This window comes from Lepisosteus platostomus, chromosome 16 (assembly GCF_059453375.1).
Source record: "Lepisosteus platostomus isolate fLepPlt1 chromosome 16, fLepPlt1.hap1, whole genome shotgun sequence".
NCBI classification, from domain to species: Eukaryota; Metazoa; Chordata; class Actinopteri; order Semionotiformes; family Lepisosteidae; genus Lepisosteus; species Lepisosteus platostomus.
In genome coordinates, this window is record NC_142626.1 from 1,432,187 (window position 1) to 1,459,107 (window position 26,921).

Here is a 26,921-nt window from a genome sequence, read left to right on the forward strand (position 1 = left end):
CTGGGGCTGAGCCCCAGCCCCACCCGCCAAGACACCCTGCTCTCTCCTGCTGGCCGTTATCGCCCCATTCAAACAACGTCAACGCGCTGGGCTGAGCCCTGCTCCCAGACTGAGCCTCAACGACTCTCTTCCTCCTGAGCTCAACTATTCAAACGACCCCCCTGCCAGAGCAACCTGCTGCTTGAAGGGCTAACGACGCGAGAATCCCCCCCCTCCCAAACCACATCTCTCCGCAAAACGGCCTTCCAAGGATGTCCTTGGGTGCCAGTGGCCACCAGCAGTGTCGGGGCGCCCTAGGGGGTAAACGGCTCCTGCGCTTCCTACAGACGGAGCCCCTTGAGCCCGCCAGCAGCCGCCCCCGACACGGCTCAGACACAGAGAGAAAGGCGCTGAAAGCGCTTCCGTCGTTCACCCCGAGAAAAGCCTGCCCTCCTCTTCCTGCACCGGAGCACCCCGACTCCGAGGCTCCCCAAGAACGCCACTCGTGTCTCTGTCTGTCTTTCACTGCGGGTTTTCTCCCTGGGTGGGGAGGTGCACCGTTCCCGGAGGTACTGCAATACCAGGTCGATGCGTGGAGTGGACGGAGCAAGCCCCTATTCCATCTCCCTGTTCCAAAAATCAATTTAATATATGGTCCCCAGATAGGGGACGTATCAGATATTAAACTGATAAGAACAGATTTTTTTTTTTTTCTTATAAAATATACTTTATTCCGAAAAAAAACACATCTCAAAAGGAAAACATCTCATACAATAACACTCCACAAAATTAAAACATCGGCGGAACGGCGGTGATTGTCCGTTATCAATCAATGCAAGGGTGGGCGGATTTGCGCTATTATGAGTGTCCCTCCAAACCCTACCACTTGCTGTAACCCATTAATCCCTGTACAGGGTCCATAGGCCTTTCCAGCGCTCCTTTGAGATACTACACTTGATCTTAGCCAAAAGGCCGAGAAGCGATGCCGGGCCCCGGCCTTGTCTGAGGGTCCCCCCTCCCTTACGGGGGACGCGGGCTCGGAGGGGAGGGGGCCCTCCCCTTCCCAGCACAGAGCCGGCAGGCCCACACGCGCACGGAGCCCTGGGGCAGCCCGCTCCACACCGGGACAGAGGGCGGCTTCGGCCGCCAGGAGCCCCTTTGCGGCGAAGCCAGCACCGGCTACAGCAGCTATCCCACAAGGCGAGGGCAGGCAGGCAGGCAGGCAGGCAGGCAGCTGCTCTGCTAGGCCTCCCCCCTCCCCCGACTGCCGTGACGTCACCCTCTCCTGTGAGCCGGGGAGGAGCTCCCTCGGACTCGGCAGAGGAAGAGCCGCAGCCAGCTCCGAGCTCGGCGCGCAGCACACTCGGCGTCCCGCTAACCCAGACCCCGGCCCCCGACGGCCCGCGCGAGCTACCGCTTTGTCAGCGCCACTCGCAGCTTCTCCCCAGAACGGCCCCGTGTTTCACACAAGCAGCCTCTGCTGCAGGGGAGTGAGAGTGCGGCTCCCGCCGCCCCCGGTGGACAGTCTGCACACTGCACGGCCCGGCTCCCCGGGGTCAGAGAACCTTCCCCGGGGCACTGCTGGGGCCCTCGTCACCGCAGCAAAAACAAAACCGTCCAGCCTCAACACTCCGCCTGCAAGCTGAGCAAGCAGCACCAGGAACACCACCCCGCTAACTGAATTAGCGCCAGGTAAACGGGCTGAGCCCCGCTCCCAGACTGCAAAGGCATTGTGCTCTTTCTTGCCAGCCTTATCACCTCATTTCAATACACTGTGATCTCCCAGACTGCAGACTGACCCCCGACACCTCGACCCTCGCCTGCCCTGAATTACCCAAACGACCCCTCTGCCAGAGCAACCTGTCGCTTTAAGGGTTAATGATCAATACAAGCCGTCTTGAGCCTTGAAGTGACACCGCCCCACAAAATTAAGGTTAGAGCAGAATACAACAATTGACAATTTACAGGATTTACGCAACAAATAACACAAGGAGATACGGCAGGGCTAGGAGCCCCGTCATTTATATCCTCTGACGGCAAAGCACCAGGAAAGACGTGGCTGCACCTCATCAGTTTCAAGAGGCCTCGCTGTTTAGCAGCGGTCTTTGGGTAACTGCTGGTGGCCGTCTAGCAGTCTTACGGTCCGAGGGAAAAGGCCGTTTTGAAATCCGTCGGTCTCGGTGCGTAAACCAGGCCCCGCAGACCGAGACGACACCGCACGTACGAACCCCAACCAACACGCACAGACGGCAAATAAACTCTCTACTAGTTGGGACTGCGCACAAGGGTTTCAGTCAGTGTCTGTGCAGCTCACCTGGGGCTGAGCCCCACCCCCACCCGCCAAGACACCCTGCTCTCTCCTGCTGGCCGTTATCGCCCCATTCAAACACAACGTCAACGCGCTGGGCTGAGCCCTGCTCCCAGACTGAGCCTCAACGACTCTCTTCCTCCTGAGCTCAACTATTCAAACGACCCCCCTGCCAGAGCAACCTGCTGCTTGAAGGGCTAACGACGCGAGAATCCCCCCCCTCCCAAACCACATCTCTCCGCAAAACGGCCTTCCAAGGATGTCCTTGGGTGCCAGTGGCCACCAGCAGTGTCGGGGCGCCCTAGGGGGTAAACGGCTCCTGCGCTTCCTACAGACGGAGCCCCTTGAGCCCGCCAGCAGCCGCCCCCGACACAGCTCAGACACAGAGAGAAAGGCGCTGAAAGCGCTTCCGTCGTTCACCCCGAGAAAAGCCTGCCCTCCTCTTCCTGCACCGGAGCACCCCGACTCCGAGGCTCCCCAAGGACGCCACTCGTGTCTCTGTCTGTCTTTCACTGCGGGTTTTCTCCCTGGGTGGGGAGGTGCACCGTTCCCGGAGGTACTGCAATACCAGGTCGATGCGTGGAGTGGACGGAGCAAGCCCCTATTCCATCTCCCTGTTCCAAAAATCAATTTAATATATGGTCCCCAGATAGGGGACGTATCAGATATTAAACTGATAAGAACAGATACTACACTTGATCTTAGCCAAAAGGCCGAGAAGCGATGCCGGGCCCCGGCCTTGTCTGAGGGTCCCCCCTCCCTGACGGGGGACGCGGGCTCGGAGGGGAGGGGGCCCTCCCCTTCCCAGCACAGAGCCGGCAGGCCCACACGCGCACGGAGCCCTGGGGCAGCCCGCTCCGCACCGGGACAGAGGGCGGCTTCGGCCGCCAGGAGCCCCTTTGCGGCGAAGCCAGCACCGGCTACAGCAGCTATCCCACAAGGCGAGGGCAGGCAGGCAGGCAGGCAGGCAGCTGCTCTGCTAGGCCTCCCCCCTCCCCCGACTGCCGTGACGTCACCCTCTCCTGTGAGCCGGGGAGGAGCTCCCTCGGACTCGGCAGAGGAAGAGCCGCAGCCAGCTCCCAGCTCGGCGCGCAGCACGCTCGGCGTCCCGCTAACCCAGACCCCGGCCCCCGACGGCCCGCGCGAGCTACCGCTTTGTCAGCGCCACTCGCAGCTTCTCCCCAGAACGGCCCCGTGTTTCACACAAGCAGCCTCTGCTGCAGGGGAGTGAGAGTGCGGCTCCCGCCGCCCCCGGTGGACAGTCTGCACACTGCACGGCCCGGCTCCCCGGGGTCAGAGAACCTTCCCCGGGGCACTGCTGGGGCCCTCGTCACCGCAGCAAAAACAAAACCGTCCAGCCTCAACACTCCGCCTGCAAGCTGAGCAAGCAGCACCAGGAACACCACCCCGCTAACTGAATTAGCGCCAGGTAAACGGGCTGAGCCCCGCTCCCAGACTGCAAAGGCATTGTGCTCTTTCTTGCCAGCCTTATCACCTCATTTCAATACACTGTGATCTCCCAGACTGCAGACTGACCCCCGACACCTCGACCCTCGCCTGCCCTGAATTACCCAAACGACCCCTCTGCCAGAGCAACCTGTTGCTTTAAGGGTTAATGATCAATACAAGCCGTCTTGAGCCTTGAAGTGACACCGCCCCACAAAATTAAGGTTAGAGCAGAATACAACAATTGACAATTTACAGGATTTACGCAACAAATAACACAAGGAGATACGGCAGGGCTAGGAGCCCCGTCATTTATATCCTCTGACGGCAAAGCACCAGGAAAGACGTGGCTGCACCTCATCAGTCTCAAGAGGCCTGGCTGTTTAGCAGCGGTCTTTGGGTAACTGCTGGTGGCCGTCTAGCAGTCTTACGGGCCGAGGGAAAAGGCCGTTTTGAAATCCGTCGGTCTCGGTGCGTAAACCAGGCCCCGCAGACCGAGACGACACCGCACGTACGAACCCCAACCAACACGCACAGACGGCAAATAAACTCTACTAGTTGGGACTGCGCACAAGGGTTTCAGTCAGTGTCTGTGCAGCTCACCTGGGGCTGAGCCCCACCCCCACCCGCCAAGACACCCTGCTCTCTCCTGCTGGCCGTTATCGCCCCATTCAAACAACGTCAACGCGCTGGGCTGAGCCCTGCTCCCAGACTGAGCCTCAACGACTCTCTTCCTCCTGAGCTCAACTATTCAAACGACCCCCCTGCCAGAGCAACCTGCTGCTTGAAGGGCTAACGACGCGAGAATCCCCCCCCTCCCAAACCACATCTCTCTGCAAAACGGCCTTCCAAGGATGTCCTTGGGTGCCAGTGGCCACCAGCAGTGTCGGGGCGCCCTAGGGGGTAAACGGCTCCTGCGCTTCCTACAGACGGAGCCCCTTGAGCCCGCCAGCAGCCGCCCCCGACACGGCTCAGACACAGAGAGAAAGGCGCTGAAAGCGCTTCCGTCGTTCACCCCGAGAAAAGCCTGCCCTCCTCTTCCTGCACCGGAGCACCCCGACTCCGAGGCTCCCCAAGGACGCCACTCGTGTCTCTGTCTGTCTTTCACTGCGGGTTTTCTCCCTGGGTGGGGAGGTGCACCGTTCCCGGAGGTACTGCAATACCAGGTCGATGCGTGGAGTGGACGGAGCAAGCCCCTATTCCATCTCCCTGTTCCAAAAATCAATTTAATATATGGTCCCCAGATAGGGGACGTATCAGATATTAAACTGATAAGAACAGATACTACACTTGATCTTAGCCAAAAGGCCGAGAAGCGATGCCGGCCCCGGCCTTGTCTGAGGGTCCCCCCTCCCTTACGGGGGACGCGGGCTCGGAGGGGAGGGGGCCCTCCCCTTCCCAGCACAGAGCCGGCAGGCCCACACGCGCACCGAGCCCTGGGGCAGCCCGCTCCACACCGGGACAGAGGGCGGCTTCGGCCGCCAGGAGCCCCTTTGCGGCGAAGCCAGCACCGGCTACAGCAGCTATCCCACAAGGCGAGGGCAGGCAGGCAGGCAGGCAGGCAGGCAGCTGCTCTGCTAGGCCTCCCCCCTCCCCCGACTGCCGTGACGTCACCCTCTCCTGTGAGCCGGGGAGGAGCTCCCTCGGACTCGGCAGAGGAAGAGCCGCAGCCAGCTCCGAGCTCGGCGCGCAGCACACTCGGCGTCCCGCTAACCCAGACCCCGGCCCCCGACGGCCCGCGCGAGCTACCGCTTTGTCAGCGCCACTCGCAGCTTCTCCCCAGAACGGCCCCGTGTTTCACACAAGCAGCCTCTGCTGCAGGGGAGTGAGAGTGCGGCTCCCGCCGCCCCCGGTGGACAGTCTGCACACTGCACGGCCCGGCTCCCCGGGGTCAGAGAACCTTCCCCGGGGCACTGCTGGGGCCCTCGTCACCGCAGCAAAAACAAAACCGTCCAGCCTCAACACTCCGCCTGCAAGCTGAGCAAGCAGCACCAGGAACACCACCCCGCTAACTGAATTAGCGCCAGGTAAACGGGCTGAGCCCCGCTCCCAGACTGCAAAGGCATTGTGCTCTTTCTTGCCAGCCTTATCACCTCATTTCAATACACTGTGATCTCCCAGACTGCAGACTGACCCCCGACACCTCGACCCTCGCCTGCCCTGAATTACCCAAACGACCCCTCTGCCAGAGCAACCTGTTGCTTTAAGGGTTAATGATCAATACAAGCCGTCTTGAGCCTTGAAGTGACACCGCCCCACAAAATTAAGGTTAGAGCAGAATACAACAATTGACAATTTACAGGATTTACGCAACAAATAACACAAGGAGATACGGCAGGGCTAGGAGCCCCGTCATTTATATCCTCTGACGGCAAAGCACCAGGAAAGACGTGGCTGCACCTCATCAGTCTCAAGAGGCCTGGCTGTTTAGCAGCGGTCTTTGGGTAACTGCTGGTGGCCGTCTAGCAGTCTTACGGGCCGAGGGAAAAGGCCGTTTTGAAATCCGTCGGTCTCGGTGCGTAAACCAGGCCCCGCAGACCGAGACGACACCGCACGTACGAACCCCAACCAACACGCACAGACGGCAAATAAACTCTACTAGTTGGGACTGCGCACAAGGGTTTCAGTCAGTGTCTGTGCAGCTCACCTGGGGCTGAGCCCCACCCCCACCCGCCAAGACACCCTGCTCTCTCCTGCTGGCCGTTATCGCCCCATTCAAACAACGTCAACGCGCTGGGCTGAGCCCTGCTCCCAGACTGAGCCTCAACGACTCTCTTCCTCCTGAGCTCAACTATTCAAACGACCCCCCTGCCAGAGCAACCTGCTGCTTGAAGGGCTAACGACGCGAGAATCCCCCCCCTCCCAAACCACATCTCTCCGCAAAACGGCCTTCCAAGGATGTCCTTGGGTGCCAGTGGCCACCAGCAGTGTCGGGGCGCCCTAGGGGGTAAACGGCTCCTGCGCTTCCTACAGACGGAGCCCCTTGAGCCCGCCAGCAGCCGCCCCCGACACGGCTCAGACACAGAGAGAAAGGCGCTGAAAGCGCTTCCGTCGTTCACCCCGAGAAAAGCCTGCCCTCCTCTTCCTGCACCGGAGCACCCCGACTCCGAGGCTCCCCAAGAACGCCACTCGTGTCTCTGTCTGTCTTTCACTGCGGGTTTTCTCCCTGGGTGGGGAGGTGCACCGTTCCCGGAGGTACTGCAATACCAGGTCGATGCGTGGAGTGGACGGAGCAAGCCCCTATTCCATCTCCCTGTTCCAAAAATCAATTTAATATATGGTCCCCAGATAGGGGACGTATCAGATATTAAACTGATAAGAACAGATACTACACTTGATCTTAGCCAAAAGGCCGAGAAGCGATGCCGGGCCCCGGCCTTGTCTGAGGGTCCCCCCTCCCTTACGGGGGACGCGGGCTCGGAGGGGAGGGGGCCCTCCCCTTCCCAGCACAGAGCCGGCAGGCCCACACGCGCACGGAGCCCTGGGGCAGCCCGCTCCACACCGGGACAGAGGGCGGCTTCGGCCGCCAGGAGCCCCTTTGCGGCGAAGCCAGCACCGGCTACAGCAGCTATCCCACAAGGCGAGGGCAGGCAGGCAGGCAGGCAGGCAGGCAGCTGCTCTGCTAGGCCTCCCCCCTCCCCCGACTGCCGTGACGTCACCCTCTCCTGTGAGCCGGGGAGGAGCTCCCTCGGACTCGGCAGAGGAAGAGCCGCAGCCAGCTCCGAGCTCGGCGCGCAGCACACTCGGCGTCCCGCTAACCCAGACCCCGGCCCCCGACGGCCCGCGCGAGCTACCGCTTTGTCAGCGCCACTCGCAGCTTCTCCCCAGAACGGCCCCGTGTTTCACACAAGCAGCCTCTGCTGCAGGGGAGTGAGAGTGCGGCTCCCGCCGCCCCCGGTGGACAGTCTGCACACTGCACGGCCCGGCTCCCCGGGGTCAGAGAACCTTCCCCGGGGCACTGCTGGGGCCCTCGTCACCGCAGCAAAAACAAAGCCGTCCAGCCTCAACACTCCGCCTGCAAGCTGAGCGAGCAGCACCAGGAACACCACCCCGCTAACTGAATTAGCGCCAGGTAAACGGGCTGAGCCCCGCTCCCAGACTGCAAAGGCATTGTGCTCTTTCTTGCCAGCCTTATCACCTCATTTCAATACACTGTGATCTCCCAGACTGCAGACTGACCCCCGACACCTCGACCCTCGCCTGCCCTGAATTACCCAAACGACCCCTCTGCCAGAGCAACCTGTCGCTTTAAGGGTTAATGATCAATACAAGCCGTCTTGAGCCTTGAAGTGACACCGCCCCACAAAATTAAGGTTAGAGCAGAATACAACAATTGACAATTTACAGGATTTACGCAACAAATAACACAAGGAGATACGGCAGGGCTAGGAGCCCCGTCATTTATATCCTCTGACGGCAAAGCACCAGGAAAGACGTGGCTGCACCTCATCAGTTTCAAGAGGCCTCGCTGTTTAGCAGCGGTCTTTGGGTAACTGCTGGTGGCCGTCTAGCAGTCTTACGGTCCGAGGGAAAAGGCCGTTTTGAAATCCGTCGGTCTCGGTGCGTAAACCAGGCCCCGCAGACCGAGACGACACCGCACGTACGAACCCCAACCAACACGCACAGACGGCAAATAAACTCTCTACTAGTTGGGACTGCGCACAAGGGTTTCAGTCAGTGTCTGTGCAGCTCACCTGGGGCTGAGCCCCACCCCCACCCGCCAAGACACCCTGCTCTCTCCTGCTGGCCGTTATCGCCCCATTCAAACACAACGTCAACGCGCTGGGCTGAGCCCTGCTCCCAGACTGAGCCTCAACGACTCTCTTCCTCCTGAGCTCAACTATTCAAACGACCCCCCTGCCAGAGCAACCTGCTGCTTGAAGGGCTAACGACGCGAGAATCCCCCCCCTCCCAAACCACATCTCTCCGCAAAACGGCCTTCCAAGGATGTCCTTGGGTGCCAGTGGCCACCAGCAGTGTCGGGGCGCCCTAGGGGGTAAACGGCTCCTGCGCTTCCTACAGACGGAGCCCCTTGAGCCCGCCAGCAGCCGCCCCCGACACAGCTCAGACACAGAGAGAAAGGCGCTGAAAGCGCTTCCGTCGTTCACCCCGAGAAAAGCCTGCCCTCCTCTTCCTGCACCGGAGCACCCCGACTCCGAGGCTCCCCAAGGACGCCACTCGTGTCTCTGTCTGTCTTTCACTGCGGGTTTTCTCCCTGGGTGGGGAGGTGCACCGTTCCCGGAGGTACTGCAATACCAGGTCGATGCGTGGAGTGGACGGAGCAAGCCCCTATTCCATCTCCCTGTTCCAAAAATCAATTTAATATATGGTCCCCAGATAGGGGACGTATCAGATATTAAACTGATAAGAACAGATACTACACTTGATCTTAGCCAAAAGGCCGAGAAGCGATGCCGGGCCCCGGCCTTGTCTGAGGGTCCCCCCTCCCTGACGGGGGACGCGGGCTCGGAGGGGAGGGGGCCCTCCCCTTCCCAGCACAGAGCCGGCAGGCCCACACGCGCACGGAGCCCTGGGGCAGCCCGCTCCGCACCGGGACAGAGGGCGGCTTCGGCCGCCAGGAGCCCCTTTGCGGCGAAGCCAGCACCGGCTACAGCAGCTATCCCACAAGGCGAGGGCAGGCAGGCAGGCAGGCAGGCAGGCAGCTGCTCTGCTAGGCCTCCCCCCTCCCCCGACTGCCGTGACGTCACCCTCTCCTGTGAGCCGGGGAGGAGCTCCCTCGGACTCGGCAGAGGAAGAGCCGCAGCCAGCTCCCAGCTCGGCGCGCAGCACGCTCGGCGTCCCGCTAACCCAGACCCCGGCCCCCGACGGCCCGCGCGAGCTACCGCTTTGTCAGCGCCACTCGCAGCTTCTCCCCAGAACGGCCCCGTGTTTCACACAAGCAGCCTCTGCTGCAGGGGAGTGAGAGTGCGGCTCCCGCCGCCCCCGGTGGACAGTCTGCACACTGCACGGCCCGGCTCCCCGGGGTCAGAGAACCTTCCCCGGGGCACTGCTGGGGCCCTCGTCACCGCAGCAAAAACAAAGCCGTCCAGCCTCAACACTCCGCCTGCAAGCTGAGCGAGCAGCACCAGGAACACCACCCCGCTAACTGAATTAGCGCCAGGTAAACGGGCTGAGCCCCGCTCCCAGACTGCAAAGGCATTGTGCTCTTTCTTGCCAGCCTTATCACCTCATTTCAATACACTGTGATCTCCCAGACTGCAGACTGACCCCCGACACCTCGACCCTCGCCTGCCCTGAATTACCCAAACGACCCCTCTGCCAGAGCAACCTGTTGCTTTAAGGGTTAATGATCAATACAAGCCGTCTTGAGCCTTGAAGTGACACCGCCCCACAAAATTAAGGTTAGAGCAGAATACAACAATTGACAATTTACAGGATTTACGCAACAAATAACACAAGGAGATACGGCAGGGCTAGGAGCCCCGTCATTTATATCCTCTGACGGCAAAGCACCAGGAAAGACGTGGCTGCACCTCATCAGTCTCAAGAGGCCTGGCTGTTTAGCAGCGGTCTTTGGGTAACTGCTGGTGGCCGTCTAGCAGTCTTACGGGCCGAGGGAAAAGGCCGTTTTGAAATCCGTCGGTCTCGGTGCGTAAACCAGGCCCCGCAGACCGAGACGACACCGCACGTACGAACCCCAACCAACACGCACAGACGGCAAATAAACTCTACTAGTTGGGACTGCGCACAAGGGTTTCAGTCAGTGTCTGTGCAGCTCACCTGGGGCTGAGCCCCACCCCCACCCGCCAAGACACCCTGCTCTCTCCTGCTGGCCGTTATCGCCCCATTCAAACAACGTCAACGCGCTGGGCTGAGCCCTGCTCCCAGACTGAGCCTCAACGACTCTCTTCCTCCTGAGCTCAACTATTCAAACGACCCCCCTGCCAGAGCAACCTGCTGCTTGAAGGGCTAACGACGCGAGAATCCCCCCCCTCCCAAACCACATCTCTCCGCAAAACGGCCTTCCAAGGATGTCCTTGGGTGCCAGTGGCCACCAGCAGTGTCGGGGCGCCCTAGGGGGTAAACGGCTCCTGCGCTTCCTACAGACGGAGCCCCTTGAGCCCGCCAGCAGCCGCCCCCGACACGGCTCAGACACAGAGAGAAAGGCGCTGAAAGCGCTTCCGTCGTTCACCCCGAGAAAAGCCTGCCCTCCTCTTCCTGCAACGGAGCACCCCGACTCCGAGGCTCCCCAAGGACGCCACTCGTGTCTCTGTCTGTCTTTCACTGCGGGTTTTCTCCCTGGGTGGGGAGGTGCACCGTTCCCGGAGGTACTGCAATACCAGGTCGATGCGTGGAGTGGACGGAGCAAGCCCCTATTCCATCTCCCTGTTCCAAAAATCAATTTAATATATGGTCCCCAGATAGGGGACGTATCAGATATTAAACTGATAAGAACAGATACTACACTTGATCTTAGCCAAAAGGCCGAGAAGCGATGCCGGGCCCCGGCCTTGTCTGAGGGTCCCCCCTCCCTTACGGGGGACGCGGGCTCGGAGGGGAGGGGGCCCTCCCCTTCCCAGCACAGAGCCGGCAGGCCCACACGCGCACGGAGCCCTGGGGCAGCCCGCTCCACACCGGGACAGAGGGCGGCTTCGGCCGCCAGGAGCCCCTTTGCGGCGAAGCCAGCACCGGCTACAGCAGCTATCCCACAAGGCGAGGGCAGGCAGGCAGGCAGGCAGGCAGGCAGCTGCTCTGCTAGGCCTCCCCCCTCCCCCGACTGCCGTGACGTCACCCTCTCCTGTGAGCCGGGGAGGAGCTCCCTCGGACTCGGCAGAGGAAGAGCCGCAGCCAGCTCCGAGCTCGGCGCGCAGCACACTCGGCGTCCCGCTAACCCAGACCCCGGCCCCCGACGGCCCGCGCGAGCTACCGCTTTGTCAGCGCCACTCGCAGCTTCTCCCCAGAACGGCCCCGTGTTTCACACAAGCAGCCTCTGCTGCAGGGGAGTGAGAGTGCGGCTCCCGCCGCCCCCGGTGGACAGTCTGCACACTGCACGGCCCGGCTCCCCGGGGTCAGAGAACCTTCCCCGGGGCACTGCTGGGGCCCTCGTCACCGCAGCAAAAACAAAACCGTCCAGCCTCAACACTCCGCCTGCAAGCTGAGCAAGCAGCACCAGGAACACCACCCCGCTAACTGAATTAGCGCCAGGTAAACGGGCTGAGCCCCGCTCCCAGACTGCAAAGGCATTGTGCTCTTTCTTGCCAGCCTTATCACCTCATTTCAATACACTGTGATCTCCCAGACTGCAGACTGACCCCCGACACCTCGACCCTCGCCTGCCCTGAATTACCCAAACGACCCCTCTGCCAGAGCAACCTGTTGCTTTAAGGGTTAATGATCAATACAAGCCGTCTTGAGCCTTGAAGTGACACCGCCCCACAAAATTAAGGTTAGAGCAGAATACAACAATTGACAATTTACAGGATTTACGCAACAAATAACACAAGGAGATACGGCAGGGCTAGGAGCCCCGTCATTTATATCCTCTGACGGCAAAGCACCAGGAAAGACGTGGCTGCACCTCATCAGTCTCAAGAGGCCTGGCTGTTTAGCAGCGGTCTTTGGGTAACTGCTGGTGGCCGTCTAGCAGTCTTACGGGCCGAGGGAAAAGGCCGTTTTGAAATCCGTCGGTCTCGGTGCGTAAACCAGGCCCCGCAGACCGAGACGACACCGCACGTACGAACCCCAACCAACACGCACAGACGGCAAATAAACTCTACTAGTTGGGACTGCGCACAAGGGTTTCAGTCAGTGTCTGTGCAGCTCACCTGGGGCTGAGCCCCACCCCCACCCGCCAAGACACCCTGCTCTCTCCTGCTGGCCGTTATCGCCCCATTCAAACAACGTCAACGCGCTGGGCTGAGCCCTGCTCCCAGACTGAGCCTCAACGACTCTCTTCCTCCTGAGCTCAACTATTCAAACGACCCCCCTGCCAGAGCAACCTGCTGCTTGAAGGGCTAACGACGCGAGAATCCCCCCCCTCCCAAACCACATCTCTCTGCAAAACGGCCTTCCAAGGATGTCCTTGGGTGCCAGTGGCCACCAGCAGTGTCGGGGCGCCCTAGGGGGTAAACGGCTCCTGCGCTTCCTACAGACGGAGCCCCTTGAGCCCGCCAGCAGCCGCCCCCGACACGGCTCAGACACAGAGAGAAAGGCGCTGAAAGCGCTTCCGTCGTTCACCCCGAGAAAAGCCTGCCCTCCTCTTCCTGCACCGGAGCACCCCGACTCCGAGGCTCCCCAAGGACGCCACTCGTGTCTCTGTCTGTCTTTCACTGCGGGTTTTCTCCCTGGGTGGGGAGGTGCACCGTTCCCGGAGGTACTGCAATACCAGGTCGATGCGTGGAGTGGACGGAGCAAGCCCCTATTCCATCTCCCTGTTCCAAAAATCAATTTAATATATGGTCCCCAGATAGGGGACGTATCAGATATTAAACTGATAAGAACAGATACTACACTTGATCTTAGCCAAAAGGCCGAGAAGCGATGCCGGCCCCGGCCTTGTCTGAGGGTCCCCCCTCCCTTACGGGGGACGCGGGCTCGGAGGGGAGGGGGCCCTCCCCTTCCCAGCACAGAGCCGGCAGGCCCACACGCGCACCGAGCCCTGGGGCAGCCCGCTCCGCACCGGGCCAGAGGGCGGCTTCGGCCGCCAGGAGCCCCTTTGCGGCGAAGCCAGCACCGGCTACAGCAGCTATCCCACAAGGCGAGGGCAGGCAGGCAGGCAGGCAGGCAGGCAGCTGCTCTGCTAGGCCTCCCCCCTCCCCCGACTGCCGTGACGTCACCCTCTCCTGTGAGCCGGGGAGGAGCTCCCTCGGACTCGGCAGAGGAAGAGCCGCAGCCAGCTCCGAGCTCGGCGCGCAGCACACTCGGCGTCCCGCTAACCCAGACCCCGGCCCCCGACGGCCCGCGCGAGCTACCGCTTTGTCAGCGCCACTCGCAGCTTCTCCCCAGAACGGCCCCGTGTTTCACACAAGCAGCCTCTGCTGCAGGGGAGTGAGAGTGCGGCTCCCGCCGCCCCCGGTGGACAGTCTGCACACTGCACGGCCCGGCTCCCCGGGGTCAGAGAACCTTCCCCGGGGCACTGCTGGGGCCCTCGTCACCGCAGCAAAAACAAAACCGTCCAGCCTCAACACTCCGCCTGCAAGCTGAGCAAGCAGCACCAGGAACACCACCCCGCTAACTGAATTAGCGCCAGGTAAACGGGCTGAGCCCCGCTCCCAGACTGCAAAGGCATTGTGCTCTTTCTTGCCAGCCTTATCACCTCATTTCAATACACTGTGATCTCCCAGACTGCAGACTGACCCCCGACACCTCGACCCTCGCCTGCCCTGAATTACCCAAACGACCCCTCTGCCAGAGCAACCTGTTGCTTTAAGGGTTAATGATCAATACAAGCCGTCTTGAGCCTTGAAGTGACACCGCCCCACAAAATTAAGGTTAGAGCAGAATACAACAATTGACAATTTACAGGATTTACGCAACAAATAACACAAGGAGATACGGCAGGGCTAGGAGCCCCGTCATTTATATCCTCTGACGGCAAAGCACCAGGAAAGACGTGGCTGCACCTCATCAGTCTCAAGAGGCCTGGCTGTTTAGCAGCGGTCTTTGGGTAACTGCTGGTGGCCGTCTAGCAGTCTTACGGGCCGAGGGAAAAGGCCGTTTTGAAATCCGTCGGTCTCGGTGCGTAAACCAGGCCCCGCAGACCGAGACGACACCGCACGTACGAACCCCAACCAACACGCACAGACGGCAAATAAACTCTACTAGTTGGGACTGCGCACAAGGGTTTCAGTCAGTGTCTGTGCAGCTCACCTGGGGCTGAGCCCCACCCCCACCCGCCAAGACACCCTGCTCTCTCCTGCTGGCCGTTATCGCCCCATTCAAACAACGTCAACGCGCTGGGCTGAGCCCTGCTCCCAGACTGAGCCTCAACGACTCTCTTCCTCCTGAGCTCAACTATTCAAACGACCCCCCTGCCAGAGCAACCTGCTGCTTGAAGGGCTAACGACGCGAGAATCCCCCCCCTCCCAAACCACATCTCTCCGCAAAACGGCCTTCCAAGGATGTCCTTGGGTGCCAGTGGCCACCAGCAGTGTCGGGGCGCCCTAGGGGGTAAACGGCTCCTGCGCTTCCTACAGACGGAGCCCCTTGAGCCCGCCAGCAGCCGCCCCCGACACGGCTCAGACACAGAGAGAAAGGCGCTGAAAGCGCTTCCGTCGTTCACCCCGAGAAAAGCCTGCCCTCCTCTTCCTGCACCGGAGCACCCCGACTCCGAGGCTCCCCAAGGACGCCACTCGTGTCTCTGTCTGTCTTTCACTGCGGGTTTTCTCCCTGGGTGGGGAGGTGCACCGTTCCCGGAGGTACTGCAATACCAGGTCGATGCGTGGAGTGGACGGAGCAAACCCCTATTCCATCTCCCTGTTCCAAAAATCAATTTAATATATGGTCCCCAGATAGGGGACGTATCAGATATTAAACTGATAAGAACAGATACTACACTTGATCTTAGCCAAAAGGCCGAGAAGCGATGCCGGGCCCCGGCCTTGTCTGAGGGTCCCCCCTCCCTGACGGGGGACGCGGGCTCGGAGGGGAGGGGGCCCTCCCCTTCCCAGCACAGAGCCGGCAGGCCCACACGCGCACGGAGCCCTGGGGCAGCCCGCTCCACACCGGGACAGAGGGCGGCTTCGGCCGCCAGGAGCCCCTTTGCGGCGAAGCCAGCACCGGCTACAGCAGCTATCCCACAAGGCGAGGGCAGGCAGGCAGGCAGGCAGGCAGGCAGCTGCTCTGCTAGGCCTCCCCCCTCCCCCGACTGCCGTGACGTCACCCTCTCCTGTGAGCCGGGGAGGAGCTCCCTCGGACTCGGCAGAGGAAGAGCCGCAGCCAGCTCCGAGCTCGGCGCGCAGCACACTCGGCGTCCCGCTAACCCAGACCCCGGCCCCCGACGGCCCGCGCGAGCTACCGCTTTGTCAGCGCCACTCGCAGCTTCTCCCCAGAACGGCCCCGTGTTTCACACAAGCAGCCTCTGCTGCAGGGGAGTGAGAGTGCGGCTCCCGCCGCCCCCGGTGGACAGTCTGCACACTGCACGGCCCGGCTCCCCGGGGTCAGAGACCCTTCCCCGGGGCACTGCTGGGGCCCTCGTCACCGCAGCAAAAACAAAGCCGTCCAGCCTCAACACTCCGCCCGCAAGCTGGGCAAGCAGCACCGGGAAAGACACCACCGCTAACTGAATTAGCGCCAGGTAAACGGGCTGAGCCCCGCTCCCAGACTGCAAAGGCATTGTGCTCTTTCTTGCCAGCCTTATCACCTCATTTCAATACACTGTGATCTCCCAGACTGCAGACTGACCCCCGACACCTCGACCCTCGCCTGCCCTGAATTACCCAAACGACCCCTCTGCCAGAGCAACCTGTCGCTTTAAGGGTTAATGATCAATACAAGCCGTCTTGAGCCTTGAAGTAACACCGCCCCACAAAATTAAGGTTAGAGCAGAATACAACAATTGACAATTTACAGGATTTACGCAACAAATAACACAAGGAGATACGGCAGGGCTAGGAGCCCCGTCATTTATATCCTCTGACGGCAAAGCACCAGGAAAGACGTGGCTGCACCTCATCAGTTTCAAGAGGCCTCGCTGTTTAGCAGCGGTCTTTGGGTAACTGCTGGTGGCCGTCTAGCAGTCTTACGGTCCGAGGGAAAAGGCCGTTTTGAAATCCGTCGGTCTCGGTGCGTAAACCAGGCCCCGCAGACCGAGACGACACCGCACGTACGAACCCCAACCAACACGCACAGACGGCAAATAAACTCTCTACTAGTTGGGACTGCGCACAAGGGTTTCAGTCAGTGTCTGTGCAGCTCACCTGGGGCTGAGCCCCACCCCCACCCGCCAAGACACCCTGCTCTCTCCTGCTGGCCGTTATCGCCCCATTCAAACACAACGTCAACGCGCTGGGCTGAGCCCTGCTCCCAGACTGAGCCTCAACGACTCTCTTCCTCCTGAGCTCAACTATTCAAACGACCCCCCTGCCAGAGCAACCTGCTGCTTGAAGGGCTAACGACGCGAGAATCCCCCCCCTCCCAAACCACATCTCTCCGCAAAACGGCCTTCCAAGGATGTCCTTGGGTGCCAGTGGCCACCAGCAGTGTCGGGGCGCCCTAGGGGGTAAACGGCTCCTGCGCTTCCTACAGACGGAGCCCCTTGAGCCCGCCAGCAGCCGCCCCCGACACAGCTCAGACACAGAGAGAAAGGCGCTGAAAGCGCTTCCGTCGTTCACCCCGAGAAAAGCCTGCCCTCCTCTTCCTGCACCGGAGCACCCCGACTCCGAGGCTCCCCAAGGACGCCACTCGTGTCTCTGTCTGTCTTTCACTGCGGGTTTTCTCCCTGGGTGGGGAGGTGCACCGTTCCCGGAGGTACTGCAATACCAGGTCGATGCGTGGAGTGGACGGAGCAAGCCCCTATTCCATCTCCCTGTTCCAAAAATCAATTTAATATATGGTCCCCAGATAGGGGACGTATCAGATATTAAACTGATAAGAACAGATACTACACTTGATCTTAGCCAAAAGGCCGAGAAGCGATGCCGGGCCCCGGCCTTGTCTGAGGGTCCCCCCTCCCTGACGGGGGACGCGGGCTCGGAGGGGAGGGGGCCCTCCCCTTCCCAGCACAGAGCCGGCAGGCCCACACGCGCACGGAGCCCTGGGGCAGCCCGCTCCGCACCGGGACAGAGGGCGGCTTCGGCCGCCAGGAGCCCCTTTGCGGCGAAGCCAGCACCGGCTACAGCAGCTATCCCACAAGGCGAGGGCAGGCAGGCAGGCAGGCAGGCAGCTGCTCTGCTAGGCCTCCCCCCTCCCCCGACTGCCGTGACGTCACCCTCTCCTGTGAGCCGGGGAGGAGCTCCCTCGGACTCGGCAGAGGAAGAGCCGCAGCCAGCTCCCAGCTCGGCGCGCAGCACACTCGGCGTCCCGCTAACCCAGACCCCGGCCCCCGACGGCCCGCGCGAGCTACCGCTTTGTCAGCGCCACTCGCAGCTTCTCCCCAGAACGGCCCCGTGTTTCACACAAGCAGCCTCTGCTGCAGGGGAGTGAGAGTGCGGCTCCCGCCGCCCCCGGTGGACAGTCTGCACACTGCACGGCCCGGCTCCCCGGGGTCAGAGACCCTTCCCCGGGGCACTGCTGGGGCCCTCGTCACCGCAGCAAAAACAAAGCCGTCCAGCCTCAACACTCCGCCCGCAAGCTGGGCAAGCAGCACCGGGAAAGACACCACCGCTAACTGAATTAGCGCCAGGTAAACGGGCTGAGCCCCGCTCCCAGACTGCAAAGGCATTGTGCTCTTTCTTGCCAGCCTTATCACCTCATTTCAATACACTGTGATCTCCCAGACTGCAGACTGACCCCCGACACCTCGACCCTCGCCTGCCCTGAATTACCCAAACGACCCCTCTGCCAGAGCAACCTGTCGCTTTAAGGGTTAATGATCAATACAAGCCGTCTTGAGCCTTGAAGTGACACCGCCCCACAAAATTAAGGTTAGAGCAGAATACAACAATTGACAATTTACAGGATTTACGCAACAAATAACACAAGGAGATACGGCAGGGCTAGGAGCCCCGTCATTTATATCCTCTGACGGCAAAGCACCAGGAAAGACGTGGCTGCACCTCATCAGTTTCAAGAGGCCTCGCTGTTTAGCAGCGGTCTTTGGGTAACTGCTGGTGGCCGTCTAGCAGTCTTACGGTCCGAGGGAAAAGGCCGTTTTGAAATCCGTCGGTCTCGGTGCGTAAACCAGGCCCCGCAGACCGAGACGACACCGCACGTACGAACCCCAACCAACACGCACAGACGGCAAATAAACTCTCTACTAGTTGGGACTGCGCACAAGGGTTTCAGTCAGTGTCTGTGCAGCTCACCTGGGGCTGAGCCCCACCCCCACCCGCCAAGACACCCTGCTCTCTCCTGCTGGCCGTTATCGCCCCATTCAAACACAACGTCAACGCGCTGGGCTGAGCCCTGCTCCCAGACTGAGCCTCAACGACTCTCTTCCTCCTGAGCTCAACTATTCAAACGACCCCCCTGCCAGAGCAACCTGCTGCTTGAAGGGCTAACGACGCGAGAATCCCCCCCCTCCCAAACCACATCTCTCCGCAAAACGGCCTTCCAAGGATGTCCTTGGGTGCCAGTGGCCACCAGCAGTGTCGGGGCGCCCTAGGGGGTAAACGGCTCCTGCGCTTCCTACAGACGGAGCCCCTTGAGCCCGCCAGCAGCCGCCCCCGACACAGCTCAGACACAGAGAGAAAGGCGCTGAAAGCGCTTCCGTCGTTCACCCCGAGAAAAGCCTGCCCTCCTCTTCCTGCACCGGAGCACCCCGACTCCGAGGCTCCCCAAGGACGCCACTCGTGTCTCTGTCTGTCTTTCACTGCGGGTTTTCTCCCTGGGTGGGGAGGTGCACCGTTCCCGGAGGTACTGCAATACCAGGTCGATGCGTGGAGTGGACGGAGCAAGCCCCTATTCCATCTCCCTGTTCCAAAAATCAATTTAATATATGGTCCCCAGATAGGGGACGTATCAGATATTAAACTGATAAGAACAGATACTACACTTGATCTTAGCCAAAAGGCCGAGAAGCGATGCCGGGCCCCGGCCTTGTCTGAGGGTCCCCCCTCCCTGACGGGGGACGCGGGCTCGGAGGGGAGGGGGCCCTCCCCTTCCCAGCACAGAGCCGGCAGGCCCACACGCGCACGGAGCCCTGGGGCAGCCCGCTCCGCACCGGGACAGAGGGCGGCTTCGGCCGCCAGGAGCCCCTTTGCGGCGAAGCCAGCACCGGCTACAGCAGCTATCCCACAAGGCGAGGGCAGGCAGGCAGGCAGGCAGGCAGGCAGCTGCTCTGCTAGGCCTCCCCCCTCCCCCGACTGCCGTGACGTCACCCTCTCCTGTGAGCCGGGGAGGAGCTCCCTCGGACTCGGCAGAGGAAGAGCCGCAGCCAGCTCCCAGCTCGGCGCGCAGCACGCTCGGCGTCCCGCTAACCCAGACCCCGGCCCCCGACGGCCCGCGCGAGCTACCGCTTTGTCAGCGCCACTCGCAGCTTCTCCCCAGAACGGCCCCGTGTTTCACACAAGCAGCCTCTGCTGCAGGGGAGTGAGAGTGCGGCTCCCGCCGCCCCCGGTGGACAGTCTGCACACTGCACGGCCCGGCTCCCCGGGGTCAGAGAACCTTCCCCGGGGCACTGCTGGGGCCCTCGTCACCGCAGCAAAAACAAAACCGTCCAGCCTCAACACTCCGCCTGCAAGCTGAGCAAGCAGCACCAGGAACACCACCCCGCTAACTGAATTAGCGCCAGGTAAACGGGCTGAGCCCCGCTCCCAGACTGCAAAGGCATTGTGCTCTTTCTTGCCAGCCTTATCACCTCATTTCAATACACTGTGATCTCCCAGACTGCAGACTGACCCCCGACACCTCGACCCTCGCCTGCCCTGAATTACCCAAACGACCCCTCTGCCAGAGCAACCTGTTGCTTTAAGGGTTAATGATCAATACAAGCCATCTTGAGCCTTGAAGTGACACCGCCCCCCAAAATTAAGGTCAGAGCAGAATACAACAATTGACAATTTACAGGATTTACGCAACAAATAACACAAGGAGATACGGCAGGGCTAGGAGCCCTGTCATTTATATCCTCTGACGGCAAAGCACCAGGAAAGACGTGGCTGCACCTCATCAGTCTCAAGAGGCCTGGCTGTTTAACAGCGGTCTTTGGGTAACTGCTGGTGGCCGTCTAGCAGTCTTACGGGCCGAGGGAAAAGGCCGTTTTGAAATCCGTCGGTCTCGGTACGTAAACCAGGCCCCGCAGACCGAGACGACACCGCACGTACGAACCCCAACCAACACGCACAGACGGCAAATAAACTCTCTACTAGTTGGGACTCCGCACAAGGATTTCAGTCAGTGTCTGTGCAGCTCACCTGGGGCTGAGCCCCACCCCCACCCGCCAAGACACCCTGCTCTCTCCTGCTGGCCGTTATCGCCCCATTCAAACACAACGTCAACGCGCTGGGCTGAGCCCTGCTCCCAGACTGAGCCTCAACGACTCTCTTCCTCCTGAGCTCAACTATTCAAATGACCCCCCTGCCAGAGCAACCTGCTGCTTGAAGGGCTAACGACGCGAGAATCCCCCCCCTCCCAAACCACATCTCTCCGCAAAACGGCCTTCCAAGGATGTCCTCGGGTGCCAGTGGCCACCAGCAGTGTCGGGGCGCCCTAGGGGGTAAACGGCTCCTGCGCTTCCTACAGACGGAGCCCCTTGAGCCCGCCAGCAGCCGCCCCCGACACAGCTCAGACACAGAGAGAAAGGCGCTGAAAGCGCTTCCGTCGTTCACCCCGAGAAAAGCCTGCCCTCCTCTTCCTGCACCGGAGCACCCCGACTCCGAGGCTCCCCAAGGACGCCACTCGTGTCTCTGTCTGTCTTTCACTGCGGGTTTTCTCCCTGGGTGGGGAGGTGCACCGTTCCCGGAGGTACTGCAATACCAGGTCGATGCGTGGAGTGGACGGAGCAAGCCCCTATTCCATCTCCCTGTTCCAAAAATCAATTTAATATATGGTCCCCAGATAGGGGACGTATCAGATATTAAACTGATAAGAACAGATACTACACTTGATCTTAGCCAAAAGGCCGAGAAGCGATGCCGGGCCCCGGCCTTGTCTGAGGGTCCCCCCTCCCTGACGGGGGACGCGGGCTCGGAGGGGAGGGGGCCCTCCCCTTCCCAGCACAGAGCCGGCAGGCCCACACGCGCACGGAGCCCTGGGGCAGCCCGCTCCGCACCGGGACAGAGGGCGGCTTCGGCCGCCAGGAGCCCCTTTGCGGCGAAGCCAGCACCGGCTACAGCAGCTATCCCACAAGGCGAGGGCAGGCAGGCAGGCAGGCAGCTGCTCTGCTAGGCCTCCCCCCTCCCCCGACTGCCGTGACGTCACCCTCTCCTGTGAGCCGGGGAGGAGCTCCCTCGGACTCGGCAGAGGAAGAGCCGCAGCCAGCTCCCAGCTCGGCGCGCAGCACGCTCGGCGTCCCGCTAACCCAGACCCCGGCCCCCGACGGCCCGCGCGAGCTACCGCTTTGTCAGCGCCACTCGCAGCTTCTCCCCAGAACGGCCCCGTGTTTCACACAAGCAGCCTCTGCTGCAGGGGAGTGAGAGTGCGGCTCCCGCCGCCCCCGGTGGACAGTCTGCACACTGCACGGCCCGGCTCCCCGGGGTCAGAGAACCTTCCCCGGGGCACTGCTGGGGCCCTCGTCACCGCAGCAAAAACAAAGCCGTCCAGCCTCAACACTCCGCCTGCAAGCTGAGCGAGCAGCACCAGGAACACCACCCCGCTAACTGAATTAGCGCCAGGTAAACGGGCTGAGCCCCGCTCCCAGACTGCAAAGGCATTGTGCTCTTTCTTGCCAGCCTTATCACCTCATTTCAATACACTGTGATCTCCCAGACTGCAGACTGACCCCCGACACCTCGACCCTCGCCTGCCCTGAATTACCCAAACGACCCCTCTGCCAGAGCAACCTGTTGCTTTAAGGGTTAATGATCAATACAAGCCGTCTTGAGCCTTGAAGTGACACCGCCCCACAAAATTAAGGTTAGAGCAGAATACAACAATTGACAATTTACAGGATTTACGCAACAAATAACACAAGGAGATACGGCAGGGCTAGGAGCCCCGTCATTTATATCCTCTGACGGCAAAGCACCAGGAAAGACGTGGCTGCACCTCATCAGTCTCAAGAGGCCTGGCTGTTTAGCAGCGGTCTTTGGGTAACTGCTGGTGGCCGTCTAGCAGTCTTACGGGCCGAGGGAAAAGGCCGTTTTGAAATCCGTAGGTCTCGGTGCGTAAACCAGGCCCCGCAGACCGAGACGACACCGCACGTACGAACCCCAACCAACACGCACAGACGGCAAATAAACTCTACTAGTTGGGACTGCGCACAAGGGTTTCAGTCAGTGTCTGTGCAGCTCACCTGGGGCTGAGCCCCACCCCCACCCGCCAAGACACCCTGCTCTCTCCTGCTGGCCGTTATCGCCCCATTCAAACAACGTCAACGCGCTGGGCTGAGCCCTGCTCCCAGACTGAGCCTCAACGACTCTCTTCCTCCTGAGCTCAACTATTCAAACGACCCCCCTGCCAGAGCAACCTGCTGCTTGAAGGGCTAACGACGCGAGAATCCCCCCCCTCCCAAACCACATCTCTCCGCAAAACGGCCTTCCAAGGATGTCCTTGGGTGCCAGTGGCCACCAGCAGTGTCGGGGCGCCCTAGGGGGTAAACGGCTCCTGCGCTTCCTACAGACGGAGCCCCTTGAGCCCGCCAGCAGCCGCCCCCGACACGGCTCAGACACAGAGAGAAAGGCGCTGAAAGCGCTTCCGTCGTTCACCCCGAGAAAAGCCTGCCCTCCTCTTCCTGCAACGGAGCACCCCGACTCCGAGGCTCCCCAAGGACGCCACTCGTGTCTCTGTCTGTCTTTCACTGCGGGTTTTCTCCCTGGGTGGGGAGGTGCACCGTTCCCGGAGGTACTGCAATACCAGGTCGATGCGTGGAGTGGACGGAGCAAGCCCCTATTCCATCTCCCTGTTCCAAAAATCAATTTAATATATGGTCCCCAGATAGGGGACGTATCAGATATTAAACTGATAAGAACAGATACTACACTTGATCTTAGCCAAAAGGCCGAGAAGCGATGCCGGGCCCCGGCCTTGTCTGAGGGTCCCCCCTCCCTTACGGGGGACGCGGGCTCGGAGGGGAGGGGGCCCTCCCCTTCCCAGCACAGAGCCGGCAGGCCCACACGCGCACGGAGCCCTGGGGCAGCCCGCTCCACACCGGGACAGAGGGCGGCTTCGGCCGCCAGGAGCCCCTTTGCGGCGAAGCCAGCACCGGCTACAGCAGCTATCCCACAAGGCGAGGGCAGGCAGGCAGGCAGGCAGGCAGGCAGCTGCTCTGCTAGGCCTCCCCCCTCCCCCGACTGCCGTGACGTCACCCTCTCCTGTGAGCCGGGGAGGAGCTCCCTCGGACTCGGCAGAGGAAGAGCCGCAGCCAGCTCCGAGCTCGGCGCGCAGCACACTCGGCGTCCCGCTAACCCAGACCCCGGCCCCCGACGGCCCGCGCGAGCTACCGCTTTGTCAGCGCCACTCGCAGCTTCTCCCCAGAACGGCCCCGTGTTTCACACAAGCAGCCTCTGCTGCAGGGGAGTGAGAGTGCGGCTCCCGCCGCCCCCGGTGGACAGTCTGCACACTGCACGGCCCGGCTCCCCGGGGTCAGAGAACCTTCCCCGGGGCACTGCTGGGGCCCTCGTCACCGCAGCAAAAACAAAACCGTCCAGCCTCAACACTCCGCCTGCAAGCTGAGCAAGCAGCACCAGGAACACCACCCCGCTAACTGAATTAGCGCCAGGTAAACGGGCTGAGCCCCGCTCCCAGACTGCAAAGGCATTGTGCTCTTTCTTGCCAGCCTTATCACCTCATTTCAATACACTGTGATCTCCCAGACTGCAGACTGACCCCCGACACCTCGACCCTCGCCTGCCCTGAATTACCCAAACGACCCCTCTGCCAGAGCAACCTGTTGCTTTAAGGGTTAATGATCAATACAAGCCGTCTTGAGCCTTGAAGTGACACCGCCCCACAAAATTAAGGTTAGAGCAGAATACAACAATTGACAATTTACAGGATTTACGCAACAAATAACACAAGGAGATACGGCAGGGCTAGGAGCCCCGTCATTTATATCCTCTGACGGCAAAGCACCAGGAAAGACGTGGCTGCACCTCATCAGTCTCAAGAGGCCTGGCTGTTTAGCAGCGGTCTTTGGGTAACTGCTGGTGGCCGTCTAGCAGTCTTACGGGCCGAGGGAAAAGGCCGTTTTGAAATCCGTCGGTCTCGGTGCGTAAACCAGGCCCCGCAGACCGAGACGACACCGCACGTACGAACCCCAACCAACACGCACAGACGGCAAATAAACTCTACTAGTTGGGACTGCGCACAAGGGTTTCAGTCAGTGTCTGTGCAGCTCACCTGGGGCTGAGCCCCACCCCCACCCGCCAAGACACCCTGCTCTCTCCTGCTGGCCGTTATCGCCCCATTCAAACAACGTCAACGCGCTGGGCTGAGCCCTGCTCCCAGACTGAGCCTCAACGACTCTCTTCCTCCTGAGCTCAACTATTCAAACGACCCCCCTGCCAGAGCAACCTGCTGCTTGAAGGGCTAACGACGCGAGAATCCCCCCCCTCCCAAACCACATCTCTCTGCAAAACGGCCTTCCAAGGATGTCCTTGGGTGCCAGTGGCCACCAGCAGTGTCGGGGCGCCCTAGGGGGTAAACGGCTCCTGCGCTTCCTACAGACGGAGCCCCTTGAGCCCGCCAGCAGCCGCCCCCGACACGGCTCAGACACAGAGAGAAAGGCGCTGAAAGCGCTTCCGTCGTTCACCCCGAGAAAAGCCTGCCCTCCTCTTCCTGCACCGGAGCACCCCGACTCCGAGGCTCCCCAAGGACGCCACTCGTGTCTCTGTCTGTCTTTCACTGCGGGTTTTCTCCCTGGGTGGGGAGGTGCACCGTTCCCGGAGGTACTGCAATACCAGGTCGATGCGTGGAGTGGACGGAGCAAGCCCCTATTCCATCTCCCTGTTCCAAAAATCAATTTAATATATGGTCCCCAGATAGGGGACGTATCAGATATTAAACTGATAAGAACAGATACTACACTTGATCTTAGCCAAAAGGCCGAGAAGCGATGCCGGCCCCGGCCTTGTCTGAGGGTCCCCCCTCCCTTACGGGGGACGCGGGCTCGGAGGGGAGGGGGCCCTCCCCTTCCCAGCACAGAGCCGGCAGGCCCACACGCGCACCGAGCCCTGGGGCAGCCCGCTCCGCACCGGGCCAGAGGGCGGCTTCGGCCGCCAGGAGCCCCTTTGCGGCGAAGCCAGCACCGGCTACAGCAGCTATCCCACAAGGCGAGGGCAGGCAGGCAGGCAGGCAGGCAGGCAGCTGCTCTGCTAGGCCTCCCCCCTCCCCCGACTGCCGTGACGTCACCCTCTCCTGTGAGCCGGGGAGGAGCTCCCTCGGACTCGGCAGAGGAAGAGCCGCAGCCAGCTCCGAGCTCGGCGCGCAGCACACTCGGCGTCCCGCTAACCCAGACCCCGGCCCCCGACGGCCCGCGCGAGCTACCGCTTTGTCAGCGCCACTCGCAGCTTCTCCCCAGAACGGCCCCGTGTTTCACACAAGCAGCCTCTGCTGCAGGGGAGTGAGAGTGCGGCTCCCGCCGCCCCCGGTGGACAGTCTGCACACTGCACGGCCCGGCTCCCCGGGGTCAGAGAACCTTCCCCGGGGCACTGCTGGGGCCCTCGTCACCGCAGCAAAAACAAAACCGTCCAGCCTCAACACTCCGCCTGCAAGCTGAGCAAGCAGCACCAGGAACACCACCCCGCTAACTGAATTAGCGCCAGGTAAACGGGCTGAGCCCCGCTCCCAGACTGCAAAGGCATTGTGCTCTTTCTTGCCAGCCTTATCACCTCATTTCAATACACTGTGATCTCCCAGACTGCAGACTGACCCCCGACACCTCGACCCTCGCCTGCCCTGAATTACCCAAACGACCCCTCTGCCAGAGCAACCTGTTGCTTTAAGGGTTAATGATCAATACAAGCCGTCTTGAGCCTTGAAGTGACACCGCCCCACAAAATTAAGGTTAGAGCAGAATACAACAATTGACAATTTACAGGATTTACGCAACAAATAACACAAGGAGATACGGCAGGGCTAGGAGCCCCGTCATTTATATCCTCTGACGGCAAAGCACCAGGAAAGACGTGGCTGCACCTCATCAGTCTCAAGAGGCCTGGCTGTTTAGCAGCGGTCTTTGGGTAACTGCTGGTGGCCGTCTAGCAGTCTTACGGGCCGAGGGAAAAGGCCGTTTTGAAATCCGTCGGTCTCGGTGCGTAAACCAGGCCCCGCAGACCGAGACGACACCGCACGTACGAACCCCAACCAACACGCACAGACGGCAAATAAACTCTACTAGTTGGGACTGCGCACAAGGGTTTCAGTCAGTGTCTGTGCAGCTCACCTGGGGCTGAGCCCCACCCCCACCCGCCAAGACACCCTGCTCTCTCCTGCTGGCCGTTATCGCCCCATTCAAACAACGTCAACGCGC

The 26,921-nt window shown here is 61.0% G+C and overlaps 1 long non-coding RNA gene, 12 other non-coding genes and 2 pseudogenes across 13 annotated transcripts in view; all 15 read right to left on the minus strand.

The window, feature by feature from the left end:
- The window catches only part of LOC148646617 (uncharacterized), a 43,500-nt gene that overhangs the window by 8,842 nt on the left and 7,737 nt on the right, over positions 1 to 26,921 (minus strand). The window lies entirely within an intron of this gene.
- LOC148646621 (U2 spliceosomal RNA) lies at positions 527 to 704 on the minus strand (annotated as a pseudogene).
- LOC148646622 (U2 spliceosomal RNA) lies at positions 890 to 963 on the minus strand (annotated as a pseudogene).
- Positions 2,822 to 3,012, minus strand: LOC148646623 (U2 spliceosomal RNA). Its single transcript, XR_015927825.1, has one exon. It is a non-coding gene; the product is annotated as a U2 spliceosomal RNA (small nuclear RNA).
- Positions 4,863 to 5,053, minus strand: LOC148646624 (U2 spliceosomal RNA). The gene has a single exon (XR_015927826.1). It is a non-coding gene; the product is annotated as a U2 spliceosomal RNA (small nuclear RNA).
- Positions 6,907 to 7,097, minus strand: LOC148646625 (U2 spliceosomal RNA). Its single transcript, XR_015927827.1, has one exon. It is a non-coding gene; the product is annotated as a U2 spliceosomal RNA (small nuclear RNA).
- LOC148646626 (U2 spliceosomal RNA) lies at positions 8,956 to 9,146 on the minus strand. The gene has a single exon (XR_015927828.1). It is a non-coding gene; the product is annotated as a U2 spliceosomal RNA (small nuclear RNA).
- Positions 11,001 to 11,191, minus strand: LOC148646627 (U2 spliceosomal RNA). Its single transcript, XR_015927829.1, has one exon. It is a non-coding gene; the product is annotated as a U2 spliceosomal RNA (small nuclear RNA).
- On the minus strand, positions 13,046 to 13,236 carry LOC148646628 (U2 spliceosomal RNA). The gene has a single exon (XR_015927830.1). It is a non-coding gene; the product is annotated as a U2 spliceosomal RNA (small nuclear RNA).
- LOC148646629 (U2 spliceosomal RNA) lies at positions 15,090 to 15,280 on the minus strand. The gene has a single exon (XR_015927839.1). It is a non-coding gene; the product is annotated as a U2 spliceosomal RNA (small nuclear RNA).
- Positions 17,140 to 17,330, minus strand: LOC148646630 (U2 spliceosomal RNA). The gene has a single exon (XR_015927831.1). It is a non-coding gene; the product is annotated as a U2 spliceosomal RNA (small nuclear RNA).
- On the minus strand, positions 19,186 to 19,376 carry LOC148646631 (U2 spliceosomal RNA). The gene has a single exon (XR_015927832.1). It is a non-coding gene; the product is annotated as a U2 spliceosomal RNA (small nuclear RNA).
- Positions 21,235 to 21,425, minus strand: LOC148646632 (U2 spliceosomal RNA). The gene has a single exon (XR_015927833.1). It is a non-coding gene; the product is annotated as a U2 spliceosomal RNA (small nuclear RNA).
- On the minus strand, positions 23,272 to 23,462 carry LOC148646633 (U2 spliceosomal RNA). Its single transcript, XR_015927834.1, has one exon. It is a non-coding gene; the product is annotated as a U2 spliceosomal RNA (small nuclear RNA).
- Positions 25,317 to 25,507, minus strand: LOC148646634 (U2 spliceosomal RNA). Its single transcript, XR_015927835.1, has one exon. It is a non-coding gene; the product is annotated as a U2 spliceosomal RNA (small nuclear RNA).